Source organism: Somniosus microcephalus, chromosome 4, assembly GCF_052327205.1.
Source record: "Somniosus microcephalus isolate GS21.2 chromosome 4, FLI_Smic_1.0, whole genome shotgun sequence".
Lineage (NCBI taxonomy): Eukaryota > Metazoa > Chordata > Chondrichthyes > Squaliformes > Somniosidae > Somniosus > Somniosus microcephalus.
This window is the reverse complement of record NC_140990.1, coordinates 36,199,770-36,216,287: the sequence shown is the minus strand read 5'-3', so window position 1 is coordinate 36,216,287 and position 16,518 is coordinate 36,199,770. Positions and strand designations below refer to the sequence as shown.

At 43.9% G+C, this 16,518-nt stretch overlaps 1 pseudogene; it reads left to right on the top strand.

The window, feature by feature from the left end:
* Positions 1 to 15,407: 15,407 nt before the first annotated feature.
* LOC147118626 (signal recognition particle RNA) lies at positions 15,408 to 15,689 on the top strand (annotated as a pseudogene).
* Positions 15,690 to 16,518: the final 829 nt, after the last annotated feature.

The window sequence follows — 16,518 nt, the reverse complement described above, 5'->3', positions numbered from 1 at the left end:
CTAGAACCCGTCGCTGTTTATATTACACTGGACCCTTACTCTGTTTATATTACACTAGACCCTGTCTCTGTTTATATTACAGGAGACCCTGTCAGTGTTTATATTGTACTAGGCCCTGTCTCTGATTATATTACACTAGACCCTGTTTCAATTTATATTACATTAGACCCTGTCTCTGTTTATATTACACTAGACCCTGTCTCTGTTTATATTACACTAGACCCTGTCTCTGTTTATATTACACTAGATCCTGTCTCTGTTTATATTACACCAGATCCTGTCTCTGTTTATATTACACTAGGCACTGTCTCTGTTTATATTACTCTAGACCCTTTCTCTCTTTATATTACACTAGGCCCTGTCTCTGTAGTGGGGCGGGGATCTGTATTTCTGCTCCGACAGAGGATTTGCCAGACTGCAGGTTTACAGACTCTGGAAGCATCATTCGGAACCGTTTCACACTTCTCCTCATCATTATATCACTTCTCAGTAAGTATTTCCTTCCTAGTAAAAAACCATTCTCTCCTGACTGCTGTAATCCCAGGTGTTATTATTGGTAAAATGGTGCTGTTTCTATTGATTGAGATGATGGTGATGATGGCGAGTATCACTGTTATTTTATGTTAGAATGGAGCCACGAAGATACAGTGGAACAGCCGGTCCCTGAAATGACGGTTGAAGAGGAAAGTAATTTCACACTAACCTGCACCATGAAAACAAGTGACAGTAGAACTGGTGTGTTCTGGTACAGTCAGCACCCTGGGCGGGCCCCACAGTACATGGTTCGTATTATCGGATAGAATGTAAAAAGGAATCCAGACATCACTAGTCGATTCTCTTCTACGTTTAATTCCATTACCAAGATTACTGAGCTAACAATCGGCAATGCCCTGATCTCCGACACCGCCGTGTATTTCTGTACCATGAGACCCATACTGCTGCAGAGATACAGCGGATCCCGTACAAAAACCCACACTGAGAGTTCCAGTTAGTGCTCACCAGATGGCGCTCTCACACCGATAAAGAGCAGCGATAATTCAGCCTCCACAGTGAGAGTCACAGGAACCTTCTTAAAAGGGCAAGAAGCACAACACGCAGGTGAACTTCACTTGCTGAATTGTATTAGTTGGTGATTTCAACTCGCAATGATAACAAAAATTAACTTCACAAATCTATCTGTGGCGCCTGGACTCCCCTTTTGTCGTTCGATGTCCTTTCCGTGCCTACTTGTCCCTTCTCATCCCATGTCTCCGCTCTTTATCCAAGGTCATATACATTTTCTTCTTCCAGTCTTGACTTTAACGATGTAAAAATTTTGCTGCTGTTCGACGTATTAAATCAGAACCGCTCCAACCCAACTACCCATAAAGAGGAACCGGAGACATCTCATTGACTAAACACAGATTATCCGCCAGAGGGCGCCGTGGGCACACGTTTTTCTCTGCTCAATTGTGGAAAACCATCAACACTTGAAACCTGTTTATGTCTGTGTTTGTGTTCGTGGGGTTCAGTAAAGTTTTCCCCTCAATATTGCTTTTACAGCTATTCATCGTCACAATCTCTCCCCATCACACTTATGAATTATTTTGTTATCCTGCAACTGAGAGTGAAGGTTTTGGTAGTTTTGTAAAGCTATCGTTTGTAAAATACCTGGAATGAAGGACATACCCATGGAGACAGGTCTGGGACTGGGTGAGGAGTTTCTCCCGTGTCACTTACAACCGTTTCCCTCCCCATGATATCAATTTCAGCACAGTGTTAGTTTCAGGCAGACATTAATCTAACGGGTTCAGTCATATTCGGGGAAGGGGCGAATATTCCTCTCCGAGAAATTGCCATCACATTCTGACGATGGCGATAAAATGTTGTCGCAAAGTGACAAAGATAGTGTTTGAAAGTATATGACAATGTTCAGTTAATTTCACTCACTCTCTCTAATCAGACTGAGGTGCTTGGCGGAGGTCAGGTTTGATTAACCTTCAGCTGAGGACACACAAGGGGATGATTTGCTCTAGTCCCTCTGTTTTAGTGACATCACAAATAGAGCGGCAAACCTGTGGTCGCTGTTTTAGAATATTTCGCGCTGCTCCTTTGGGACTCCCAATCGAAAGTGCATTATTTTAGAATGCGATCAATAATTAAGTAGAAATAAAGACCAGATGAAATCTACCCCACAGAGCGAGTAACTCGATGTAAACACGAATGTTACAAGAGAATTAAAATAATGCTCTCGTGAGCCTTCTTACATCGACAAACACTCAGCAACCTGAATGATACGGGCCCATTAAGTATATCCCCCAAACTCAGCAAAGCTGAAGCTTTCCTCACACCGAAGACTGCGCTGAGTGACTGACTCCACCCTCAGATATATTCAGATGTGGATCAAAGGCCTTCAAATGACCCATGACCCTCATTCGAATCCCATTTTAATATATGGACTGATTGGATATTGCATCATTTGAGGGGAGCAATGAAACCAGGAAGTGAACGTGAACCAATAGGGGCCACTGAAGTTGTCTATTCCGGTCTTGGATTGTGCTTTTAACGGGGCGGAGAGGTTCGCGCTCAGCAGCGGCCATGCGGATATTCAGCACCTGGGTTGTGTTCGGGGTGTTCATTGTCAGGAAGAATGACTCCAATCATGTCCTGTTCAAATGAAAGCGTTAATATTGTTTCACTGACACCTTTTAATACTCGGACTTATCTTTTTCCTGAACACGTGTTACAGATCAGAGTGATGGATATTCTGTTACTCAGTCCCAGTCTTCAGTCAGCAGGAGAGATGAACCGGTGACTATAAGATGCACCTATAGTACCACAGGCAACAACTATTATTATTGATATTCGTACCGGCACCAACCAGAGAAGGAGCCCCACTTTGTAATCAGGAGACGGTCTTGGGACACACAGGAACAGAAAGGAGATGGTTTCGGAATCAGTTTCTCTGCTGAGCTCCAGACCTCGACTAAATTCACCAATTGAACCATCTCCGGCCTGCGGCTGACTGACACTGCCGTGTATTACTGCGCCCTGAGACTCACCTTGATGGAAAGCCGTCTCACCCCTTCAAAAACTGCCCTTGGACTGTAGGGCGGAGCTCCTGTCTGTTGGGGTTGTGTAGAATCGCGGGCAGATGCAGCCACAATGAGCAGCGCGCTGTCAGGCGCTCAAACACACACCGAGAGGAAACCACATTAACCTCGGTTCAAACTGTCACCCAACTGTTTCCAGGAGCGGCCGAGAAAACAAACTGCAGAATCCAATCGGCCCGAAAGATCGATCACAGAATTAACCGACCGGTTAATCTGTCCTTCCTGTTTCTGCTCAACTTTTTTTCCCTTAAAGTCATGGACCGATGTTCAGATCAACTCCGAGAAAGAGGTTGTTGACAGCGCCAGGAACTTCCTGCTGGTCGCTCCGTTAATATGACAGGATCTGGTTCCCATATTCCGCCTGTGTGCGTGATTTTATTTCTACCCGTTACACTAAACCGCGGATATTTAATGTCGTGAAGCCAACTGATTTTAAAAGAACATTTCCACCAAAGCCCAACCAGTTATTATCTGCAGCCTTTCCACGGTGGAGGCGGGCAAGTTCTGGGAGCGGGAGACTTATATCTGCCCCCATCTGGGTGGTGGAGGGGGGGGGAATAAGAGATAAATCGGCCGCTTGGAGCAGCGAATCTGTATACGTCATGATATATAGAACCGCCTTGCTAAGTGTTCGTTCCGAATTCTCCTTTTCTCTTTTAACTCCCGTAGTTTCACTCACGGAGATTCTTCCCTGAGCAGCGCCCGGCTTCAGTTTTGAAAAAGAAATCCAGCTGAAGGATGAGCCGTGCTCACTGGACGAGTGCCGGCCGCGACCGCCCCCCGCCCTGGGACCCATCGTGACCCCCCGCCCCGCCACAGCTGGCAGATAGGAAACGGAGGAAGCAATTCAGCTCCTCAAGCCTCTTCCGCTATTCAATCAGATCATAGTTATTCTCCACCTCAACTCAGTCTGCTCGCTTTACTAAAGATTCCTCTATATCCTTACATAGGAAGAGGAGGAGGTAATTCAGCCCCTTAAGCCTGTTCCGCCATTCAATTGGATCAAACTGATCGGTACCTCAACTCCATTTACCCGCCTTTGCTCCATATCCCTCGATGCCTTTGCCCAATAAAACTCTGCCTACCTCAGCCTTGGAATCTCCAATTGTCGCACAGCATCCACAGCCTTTGGGGTTTGAAAATCCCAGATTGCTGGTTACCCTTTGTGTGAGAAAGATATGGGGCTTGTCAACAAGCCTGGTGGAAGAAGCGAACAAAATGTTATCAACGTTTAACTTCGCTTCTGTATTATTGGTTTATTTTATGTTCTCTTGAATGCAACATGAGAGAAGGCACCCTGCAGCCTGGGTATTTGTTGGCACTGGTTTGCCGCCGTTGTATCTGTACCTCCACGGAGTCTGAGCAAAAAACTGCAGGTAGCTCGATATAAATTGAAGAGCATAACAAGTCCCTCCCTCTTCAGTCCTACCTGTCAGCAACCTTCCGCAGCACGGATCATTTAATTTCCAGCTCCACTTGGTGAGATGCCCCATGGGAAGAATTTGCATTCAGCTGTTCGCCCGCCATCCAGCGATCTCCTCTGACTATTTTATCTGCAAGTCTTTGACGGTGATGAGGGTGTTAAAAACAAATATATGCCATTGTGGGTTTTATAAATAGAGGCATAGAGTACAAACGCAACGAAGTAATAGGGTGTACCTGTAGGTTTTAGTAAACATTGTTAAGATTCTGTAACCATTATTTAATAACTATAATGTGTGAAATTGTATGTTAAAAGCCTGTATAAAATGGCGAATGGCTGAGAGCAAAGCAGGACGGGAAATTATGTCAACCTGGCTTAAAAACTGCTGTGTTTCCAACTACTGAAGTAATGGAATGTAGTGCTAAGTCTATGGAGACGAGGAATTCAGCAATATTATGCTTAAAGACATAAAAACTAGAGAGCGAGATAGGAGTTGGAACATCCTTCATTGGTACAGCTATAGGATGGACAGACTATTTAGAAAATATTCTAGGAAATGTTCTGTGAAAAGTGAACATCTGAGATAAGGGTACTTTGTTATGCATAGAGAAAAAATTAGTGGGATCAACAAGGTCATGAAATGGCTAACGAGTGAAGCAAGACTTTTTACCAGGTGTCAGAGGGTTAATTACTGCCACGTAGGCAAAACGAGAGGAAAAAGGGTATAAAGATACAGGTTATGAACATCGAAAGCAGCGCACCGTGTAACCCGAGATTGATAGCAGCTTCGGTCAACAGAACCCAGCAAGATCCCAAGGAAGCGCACTTTGGTCAACAGAACACAGCAAGCTCCCAAGGAAGCGAGCTTCAGTCAACAGAACACAGCAAGATAAATCAGGAGACCGCGCTGCAATCACTTGGAAGGAACGCTGGGGTTCGATGAACAGACTGCGACGATCTTCTTCTAAAGTATTACTTCTTTGTACTGGATGTTTAATGCATAATAAACATGTTTCACTGATACAGAATATACCTGTACCCACAGTGGTTTGTGTAGTCACGGACTGTTTTACTACTACACAACATATCTGTACCCAGAGTGGTTTGTGTGGTCATGGACTGTTGCACTGATACACAATATACCTGTACCCAGAGTGGTTTGTGTAGTCACGGACTGTTTTACTGATACACAATATACCTGTACCCAGAGTGGTTTGTGTAGTCACAGACTGTTTTACTGATACACAATATACCTGTACCCAGAGTGGTCTGTGTAGCCACGGACTGTTTTACTGATACACAATATACCTGTACCCAGAGTGGTTTGTGTAGTCACGGACTGTTTTACTGATATACAATATACCTGTACCCAGAGTGGTTTGCGGAATCACGGACTGTTTTACTGATACACAATATCCCTGTATCCAGCTTGGTGTGTGTAGTCACGGACTGTTTTACTGATACACCTTAAACCTGTACCCAGGGTGATTTGTGTAGTCATGGACTGCTTTACTGATACACAATATACCTGCACTCAGAGTGGTTTGTGTAGTCACGGACTGTTTTACTGATACACAATATACCTGTACCCAGAGTGGTTTGAGTAGTCACGGACTGATTTCCTGATACCCAATATACCTGTACCCAGAGTGGTTTGTGTAGTCACGGACTGTTTTACTGATGCACAATATACCTGTACCGAGAGTGGTTTGTGTAGTCATGGACTGTTTTACTGATACACGATATACCTGCACCCAGAGTGGTTTGTGTAGTCATGGACTGTTTTACTGATACACAATATACCTGCACCCAGAGTGGTTTGTGTAGTCACGGACTGTTTTACTGATACACAATATACCTGTACACAGAGTGGTTTGTTTAGTCACAGACTGTTTTACTGATACACAATATACCTGGACCCAGAATGGCTTGTATAGTCACGGACATTTTTACTGATACTCAATATACTTGTACCCAGAGTGGTTTGTGTAGTCACGGACTGTTCTACTGATACACAATATACCTGTACCCAGAGTGGTTTGTTTAGTCACGGACTGTTTTACTGATACACAATATACCTGTACCCAGAGAGGTTTGTGTAGTCACGGACTGATTTACTGATTCACAATATACCTGCACCCAGAGTGGTTTGTGTAGTCACGGACTGTTCTACTGATACAAAATATACCTGTACCCAGAGTGGTTTGTGTAGTCACGGACTGTTTTACTGATACACAATATACCTGTTCCCCGAGTGGTTTGTGTAGTCACGGACTGTTTTACTGATACACAATATACCTGTACCCAAAGTAGTTTGTGTAGTCACGGACTGTTTTACTGATACAGAATATCCCTGTACCCAGAGTGGTTTGTGTAGTCACGGACTGTTTTGCTGATACACAATATACCTGTACCCAGGATGGTTTGCGTAGTCACGGATAGTTTTACTGATACACAATATACCTGTACCCAGAGTGGTTTGTGTACTCACGGACTGTTTTACTGATACACAATATACCTGTACCCAGAGTGGTTTGTGTAGTCACGGGCTGTTTTACTGATACACAATATACCTGTACCCAGAGTGGTTTGTGTAGTCACAGACTGTTTTACTGATACACAATATACCTGTACCCAGAGTGGTTTGTGTAGTCACGGACTGTTTTACTGATATACAATATACCTGTACCCAGAGTGGTTTGCGTAATCACGGACTGCTTTACTGATACACAATCTCCCTGTACCCAGCTTGGTGTGTGTAGTCACGGACTGTTTTACTGATACACCCTAAACCTGTACCCAGGGTGATTTGTGTAGTCATGGACTGTTTTACTGATACGCAATATACCTGTACTCAGAGTGGTTTGTGTAGGCACGGACTGTTTTACTGATACACAATATACCTGTACCCAGAGTGGTTTGAGTAGTCACGGACTGATTTACTGATACCCAATATACCTGTACCCAGAGTGGTTTGTGTAGTCACGGACTGTTTTACTGATGCACAATATACCTGTACCGAGAGTGGTTTGTGTAGCCACGGACTGTTTTACTGATACACAATATATCTGTGCCCAGAGTGGTTTGTGTAGTCACGGACGGTTTTACTGATACACAGTATACCTGTACCCAGGGTGGTTTGTGTAGTCATGGACTGTTATACTGATACACAATATACCTGCACCCAGAATGGCTTGTATAGTCACGGACTGTTTTACTGATACTCAATATACCTGTACCCAGAGTGGTTTGTGTAGTCACGGACTGTTTTACTGATACACAATATACCTGTACCCAGAGTGGTTTGTTTAGTCACAGACTGTTTTACTGATTCACAATATACCTGTACCCAGAGTGGTTTGTGTAGTCACGGACTGATTTGCTGATTCACAATATACCTGCACCCAGAGTGGTTTGTGTAGTCACGGACTGTTCTACTGATACAAAATATACCTGTACCCAGAGTGGTTTGTGTAGTCACGGACTGTTTTACTGATACACAATATACCTGTTCCCCGAGTGGTTTGTGTAGTCACGGACTGTTTTACTGATACACAATATCCCTGGACCTAGAATGGCTGGTATAGTCACGGACATTTTTACTGATACACAATATACCTGTACCCAGAGTGGTTTGTGTAGTCACGGACTGTTTTACTGATACACAATATACCTGTACCCAGAGTAGTTTGTGTAGTCACGGACTGTTTAACTGATACAGAATATCCCTGTACCCAGAGTGGTTTGTGTAGTCACGGACTGTTTTGCTGATACACAATATACCTGTACCCAGGATGGTTTGTGTAGTCACGGACTGTTTTACTGATACACAATATACCTGTACCCAGAGTGGTTTGTGTAGTCACGGACTGTTTTACTGATACACAATATACCTGTACACAGAGTGCTTTGTGTAGTCACGGACTGTTTTACTGATACACAATATACCTGTACCCAGAGTAGTTTGTCTAGTCACGGACTGTTTTACTGATACAGAATATCCCTGTACCCAGAGTGGTTTGTGTAGTCACGGACTGTTTTGCTGATACACAATATACCTGTACCCAGGATGGTTTGTGTCGTCACGGACTGTTTTACTGATACACAATATACCTGTACCCAGAGTGGTTTGTGTAGTCACAGACTGTTTTACTGATACACAACATACCTGTACCCAGAGTGGTTTGTGTAGTCACGGGCTGTTTTACTGATACACAATATACATGTACCCAGAGTGGTTTGTGTAGTCACAGACTGTTTTACTGATACACAATATACCTGTACCCAGAGTGGTTTGTGTAGTCACGGACTGTTTTACTGATACACAATATACCTGTACCCAGAGTGGTTTGTGTAGTCACGGACTGCTTTACTGATATACAATATACCTGTACCCAGAGTGGTTTGCGTAATCACGGACTGTTTTACTGATACACAATCTCCCTGTACCCAGCTTGGTGTGTGTAGTCACGGACTGTTTTACTGATACACCCTAAACCTGTACCCAGGGTGATTTGTGTAGTCATGGACTGTTTTACAGATACAGAATATCCCTGTACCCAGAGTGGTTTGTGTAGTCACGGACTGTTTTGCTGATACACAATATACCTGTACCCAGGATGGTTTGTGTAGTCACGGACTGTTTTACTGATACACAATATACCTGTACCCAGAGTGGTTTGTGTAGTCACGGACTGTTTTACTGATACACAACATACCTATACCCAGAGTGGTTTGTGTAGTCACGGGCTGTTTTACTGATACACAATATACCTGTACCCAGAGTGGTTTGTGTAGTCACAGACTGTTTTACTGATACACAATATACCTGTACCCAGAGTGGTTTGTGTAGTCACGGACTGTTTTACTGATACACAATATACCTGTACCCAGAGTGGTTTGTGTAGTCACGGACTGTTTTACTGATATGCAATATACCTGTACCCAGAGTGGTTTGCGTAATCACGGACTGTTTTACTGATACACAATCTCCCTGTACCCAGCTTGGTGTGTGTAGTCACGGACTGTTTTAGTGATACACCCTAAACCTGTACCCAGGGTGATTTGTGTAGTCATGGACTGTTTTACTGATACACAATATACCTGTACTCAGAGTGGTTTGTGTAGTCACGGACTGTTTTACTGATACACAATATACCTGTACCCAGAGTGGTTTGAGTAGTCACGGACTGTTTTACTGATGCACAATATACCTGTACCGAGAGTGGTTTGTGTAGCCACGGACTGTTTTACTTATACACAATATATCTGTGCCCAGAGTGGTTTGTGTAGTCATGGACGGTTTTACTGATACACAGTATACCTGTACCCAGAGTGGTTTGTGTAGTCATGGACTTTTATACTGATACACAATATACCTGCACCCAGAATGGCTTGTATAGTCACGGACGGTTTTACTGATACACAGTATACCTGTACCCAGGGTGGTTTGTGTAGTCATGGACTGTTATACTGATACACAATATACCTGTACCGAGAGTGGTTTGTGTAGTCATGGACTGTTTTACTGATACACGATATACCTGCACCCAGAGTGGTTTGTGTAGTCATGGACTGTTTTACTGATACACAATATACCTGCACCCAGAGTGGTTTGTGTAGTCACGGACTGTTTTACTGATACACAATATACCTGTACACAGAGTGGTTTGTTTAGTCACAGACTGTTTTACTGATACACAATATACCTGGACCCAGAATGGCTTGTATGGTCACGGACATTTTTACTGATACTCAATATACTTGTACCCAGAGTGGTTTGTGTAGTCACGGGCTGTTCTACTGATACACAATATACCTGTACCCATGTGGTTTGTTTAGTCACGGACTGTTTTACTGATACACAATATACCTGTACCCAGAGAGGTTTGTGTAGTCACGGACTGATTTACTGATTCACAATATACCTGCACCCAGAGTGGTTTGTGTAGTCACGGACTGTTCTACTGATACAAAATATACCTGTACCCAGAGTGGTTTGTGTAGTCACGGACTGTTTTACTGATACACAATATACCTGTTCCCCGAGTGGTTTGTGTAGTCACGGACTGTTTTACTGATACACAATATACCTGTACCCAAAGTAGTTTGTGTAGTCACGGACTGTTTTACTGATACAGAATATCCCTGTACCCAGAGTGGTTTGTGTAGTCACGGACTGTTTTGCTGATACACAATATACCTGTACCCAGGATGGTTTGCGTAGTCACGGATAGTTTTACTGATACACAATATACCTGTACCCAGAGTGGTTTGTGTACTCACGGACTGTTTTACTGATACACAATATACCTGTACCCAGAGTGGTTTGTGTAGTCACGGGCTGTTTTACTGATACACAATATACCTGTACCCAGAGTGGTTTGTGTAGTCACAGACTGTTTTACTGATACACAATATACCTGTACCCAGAGTGGTTTGTGTAGTCACGGACTGTTTTACTGATATACAATATACCTGTACCCAGAGTGGTTTGCGTAATCACGGACTGCTTTACTGATACACAATCTCCCTGTACCCAGCTTGGTGTGTGTAGTCACGGACTGTTTTACTGATACACCCTAAACCTGTACCCAGGGTGATTTGTGTAGTCATGGACTGTTTTACTGATACGCAATATACCTGTACTCAGAGTGGTTTGTGTAGGCACGGACTGTTTTACTGATACACAATATACCTGTACCCAGAGTGGTTTGAGTAGTCACGGACTGATTTACTGATACCCAATATACCTGTACCCAGAGTGGTTTGTGTAGTCACGGACTGTTTTACTGATGCACAATATACCTGTACCGAGAGTGGTTTGTGTAGCCACGGACTGTTTTACTGATACACAATATATCTGTGCCCAGAGTGGTTTGTGTAGTCACGGACGGTTTTACTGATACACAGTATACCTGTACCCAGGGTGGTTTGTGTAGTCATGGACTGTTATACTGATACACAATATACCTGCACCCAGAATGGCTTGTATAGTCACGGACTGTTTTACTGATACTCAATATACCTGTACCCAGAGTGGTTTGTGTAGTCACGGACTGTTTTACTGATACACAATATACCTGTACCCAGAGTGGTTTGTTTAGTCACAGACTGTTTTACTGATTCACAATATACCTGTACCCAGAGTGGTTTGTGTAGTCACGGACTGATTTGCTGATTCACAATATACCTGCACCCAGAGTGGTTTGTGTAGTCACGGACTGTTCTACTGATACAAAATATACCTGTACCCAGAGTGGTTTGTGTAGTCACGGACTGTTTTACTGATACACAATATACCTGTTCCCCGAGTGGTTTGTGTAGTCACGGACTGTTTTACTGATACACAATATCCCTGGACCTAGAATGGCTGGTATAGTCACGGACATTTTTACTGATACACAATATACCTGTACCCAGAGTGGTTTGTGTAGTCACGGACTGTTTTACTGATACACAATATACCTGTACCCAGAGTAGTTTGTGTAGTCACGGACTGTTTAACTGATACAGAATATCCCTGTACCCAGAGTGGTTTGTGTAGTCACGGACTGTTTTGCTGATACACAATATACCTGTACCCAGGATGGTTTGTGTAGTCACGGACTGTTTTACTGATACACAATATACCTGTACCCAGAGTGGTTTGTGTAGTCACGGACTGTTTTACTGATACACAATATACCTGTACCCAGAGTGGTTTGTGTAGTCACGGACTGTTTTACTGATACACAATATACCTGTACCCAGAGTAGTTTGTGTAGTCACGGACTGTTTTACTGATACAGAATATCCCTGTACCCAGAGTGGTTTGTGTAGTCACGGACTGTTTTGCTGATACACAATATACCTGTACCCAGGATGGTTTGTGTCGTCACGGACTGTTTTACTGATACACAATATACCTGTACCCAGAGTGGTTTGTGTAGTCACGGACTGTTTTACTGATACACAACATACCTGTACCCAGAGTGGTTTGTGTAGTCACGGGCTGTTTTACTGATACACAATATACATGTACCCAGAGTGGTTTGTGTAGTCACAGACTGTTTTACTGATACACAATATACCTGTACCCAGAGTGGTTTGTGTAGTCACGGACTGTTTTACTGATACACAATATACCTGTACCCAGAGTGGTTTGTGTAGTCACGGACTGTTTTACTGATATACAATATACCTGTACCCAGAGTGGTTTGCGTAATCACGGACTGTTTTACTGATACACAATCTCCCTGTACCCAGCTTGGTGTGTGTAGTCACGGACTGTTTTACTGATACACCCTAAACCTGTACCCAGGGTGATTTGTGTAGTCATGGACTGTTTTACAGATACAGAATATCCCTGTACCCAGAGTGGTTTGTGTAGTCACGGACTGTTTTGCTGATACACAATATACCTGTACCCAGGATGGTTTGTGTAGTCACGGACTGTTTTACTGATACACAATATACCTGTACCCAGAGTGGTTTGTGTAGTCACGGACTGTTTTACTGATACACAACATACCTGTACCCAGAGTGGTTTGTGTAGTCACGGGCTGTTTTACTGATACACAATATACCTGTACCCAGAGTGGTTTGTGTAGTCACAGACTGTTTTACTGATACACAATATACCTGTACCCAGAGTGGTTTGTGTAGTCACGGACTGTTTTACTGATACACAATATACCTGTACCCAGAGTGGTTTGTGTAGTCACGGACTGTTTTACTGATATGCAATATACCTGTACCCAGAGTGGTTTGCGTAATCACGGACTGTTTTACTGATACACAATCTCCCTGTACCCAGCTTGGTGTGTGTAGTCACGGACTGTTTTAGTGATACACCCTAAACCTGTACCCAGGGTGATTTGTGTAGTCATGGACTGTTTTACTGATACACAATATACCTGTACTCAGAGTGGTTTGTGTAGTCACGGACTGTTTTACTGATACACAATATACCTGTACCCAGAGTGGTTTGAGTAGTCACGGACTGTTTTACTGATGCACAATATACCTGTACCGAGAGTGGTTTGTGTAGCCACGGACTGTTTTACTTATACACAATATATCTGTGCCCAGAGTGGTTTGTGTAGTCATGGACGGTTTTACTGATACACAGTATACCTGTACCCAGAGTGGTTTGTGTAGTCATGGACTTTTATACTGATACACAATATACCTGCACCCAGAATGGCTTGTATAGTCACGGACGGTTTTACTGATACACAGTATACCTGTACCCAGGGTGGTTTGTGTAGTCATGGACTGTTATACTGATACACAATATACCTGCACCCAGAATGGCTTGTATAGTCACGGACTGTTTTACTGATACTCAATATACCTTTACCCAGAGTGGTTTGTGTAGTCATGGACTGTTTTACTGATACACAATATACCTGTACCCAGAGTGGTTTGTTTAGTCACGGACTGTTTTACTGATACACAATATACCTGTACCCAGAGAGGTTTGTGTAGTCACGGACTGATTTACTGATTCACAATATACCTGCACCCAGAGTGGTTTGTGTAGTCACGGACTGTTCTACTGATACAAAATATACCTGTACCCAGAGTGGTTTGTGTAGTCACGGACTGTTTTACTGATACACAATATACCTGTTCCCCGAGTGGTTTGTGTAGTCACGGACTGTTTTACTGATACACAATATCCCTGGACCTAGAATGGCTGGTATAGTCACGGACATTTTTACTGATACTCAATATACCTGTACCCAGAGTGGTTTGTGTAGTCACGGACTGTTTTACTGATACACAATATACCTGTACCCAGAGTAGTTTGTGTAGTCATGGACTGTTATCCTGATACTCAATATACCTGCACCCAGAATGGCTTGTATAGTCACGGACTGTTTTACTGATACTCAATATACCTGTACCCAGAGTGGTTTGTGTAGTCATGGACTGTTTTACTGATACACAATATACCTGTACCCAGAGTGGTTTGTTTAGTCACGGACTGTTTTACTGATACACAATATACCTGTACCCAGAGAGGTTTGTGTAGTCACGGACTGATTTACTGATTCACAATATACCTGCACCCAGAGTGGTTTGTGTAGTCACGGACTGTTCTACTGATACAAAATATACCTGTACCCAGAGTGGTTTGTGTAGTCACGGACTGTTCTACTGATACAAAATATACCTGTACCCAGAGTGGTTTGTGTAGTCATGGACTGTTTTACTGATATACAATATACCTGTTCCCCGAGTGGTTTGTGTAGTCACGGACTGTTTTACTGATACACAATATCCCTGGACCTAGAATGGCTGGTATAGTCACGGACATTTTTACTGATACTCAATATACCTGTACCCAGAGTGGTTTGTGTAGTCACGGACTGTTTTACTGATACACAATATACCTGTACCCAGAGTAGTTTGTGTAGTCACGGACTGTTTTACTGATACAGAATATCCCTGTACCCAGAGTGGTTTGTGTAGTCACGGACTGTTTTACTGATACACAATATACCTGTTCCCCGAGTGGTTTGTGTAGTCACAGACTGTTTTACTGATACAAAATATCCCTGTACCCAGAGTGGTTTGTGTAGCCACGGGCTGTTTTACTGATACACAATATCCCTGTACCTAGCGTGGTTTGTGTAGTCATGGACTGTTTTACTGATACACAATATACCTGTACCCAGAGTGGTTTGTGTAGTCATGGACTGTTTTACTGATACACAATATCCCTGCACCCAGCGTGGTTTGTGTAGTCACGAACTGTTTTACTGATACGCAATATTATAAGAGCTTTTGAAGGCTATAAATTGGCGCCCAACCTGGGGCAGCGACTATTAACTGAAATCAGGTCCATTGTGCATGAGGCTGGCGTTTGGATTTTCGCTTGGAATTTCGTCTGATCAACGAAAGTTCTTGTGGAAGGTTAGGTTATTTAACAGAAGATGCATGATTGCTTGAGGTCATGAGCTCTGGGCTGCTGTCTTCTCTGCCGATCGAGTGTCCGCACTAAGACCAGTATCCACATGGTGGTCCTAGGATAGCCAGGGCTCACTTGGTCGGAGAATGCAGGGTGAACCGGCCCAGGTCAGAAACGGAGCAGCTGAAAACCCTCGTGCAGCTCAGTAGTTGGGTCGCACCTGTGAATCGAGGCTGCACTGCAGCCTGGCCAATACAGTGAGATGCATCCTTTGGGAAAGGTGGGATGCTATCTTACCCTGAGAGACAATGGCATTTTGACCATTAGAACCAATTAAAACGGTGATTTTTTTAAAGATCATATATGGACACTTGCCAAACCAACTTTTGATAAGAAAAGGGTTAAAACCTCGATACTAAAAGAACAACTTCACACAGACGTAAAGTGAGGTCAAAGGCACAGACATAAGATGGCATCATCTCTGTCCGAGAGGTTCCAGGGACCGAGGGCTGAGAGCTACTCGTTAAAACTGTGGCCTAAAATTAAGTACATTACGCTGTATGCTTAATAAATCTTGATCTATTGCTCAAACATACTGGCTGCTGCCTATTGATGTCTTGTCCAAGAACTCAGAATTCATTAAGATCTTACATACAAATGCAACGAAGTTATACTAAACCTTTATAAATCAACTAGCTGGAGTGCCCGGCGGTGCCGAGGCTTTTTCGAGGACATGTTGTTGGAAGAGAGGGAGAGAGCGACTGGGGGGGGAAAGAGAGCGAGCGACTGTGGGGGGGGAAGAGAGCGAGCGACTGTGGGGGGGAAGAGAGTGAGCGACTGTGGGGGGGAAGAGAGCGAGGGAGAGAGGGGGGAAGAGAGCGATGGAGAGAGGGGGGAAGAGAGCGAGGGAGAGAGGGGGGAGCGAGGGAGAGAGCGGGGAGCGAGGGAGAGAGGGGGGCGAGGGAGAGAGGGGGGCGAGGGAGAGAGGGGGCGCGAGGGAGAGAGGGGGGCGAGGGAGAGAGGAGGGCGAGGGAGAGAGGGGGGCGAGGGAGAGGGGGGCGAGGGAGAGAGGGGGGCGAGGGAGAGAGGGGGGCGAGGGAGAG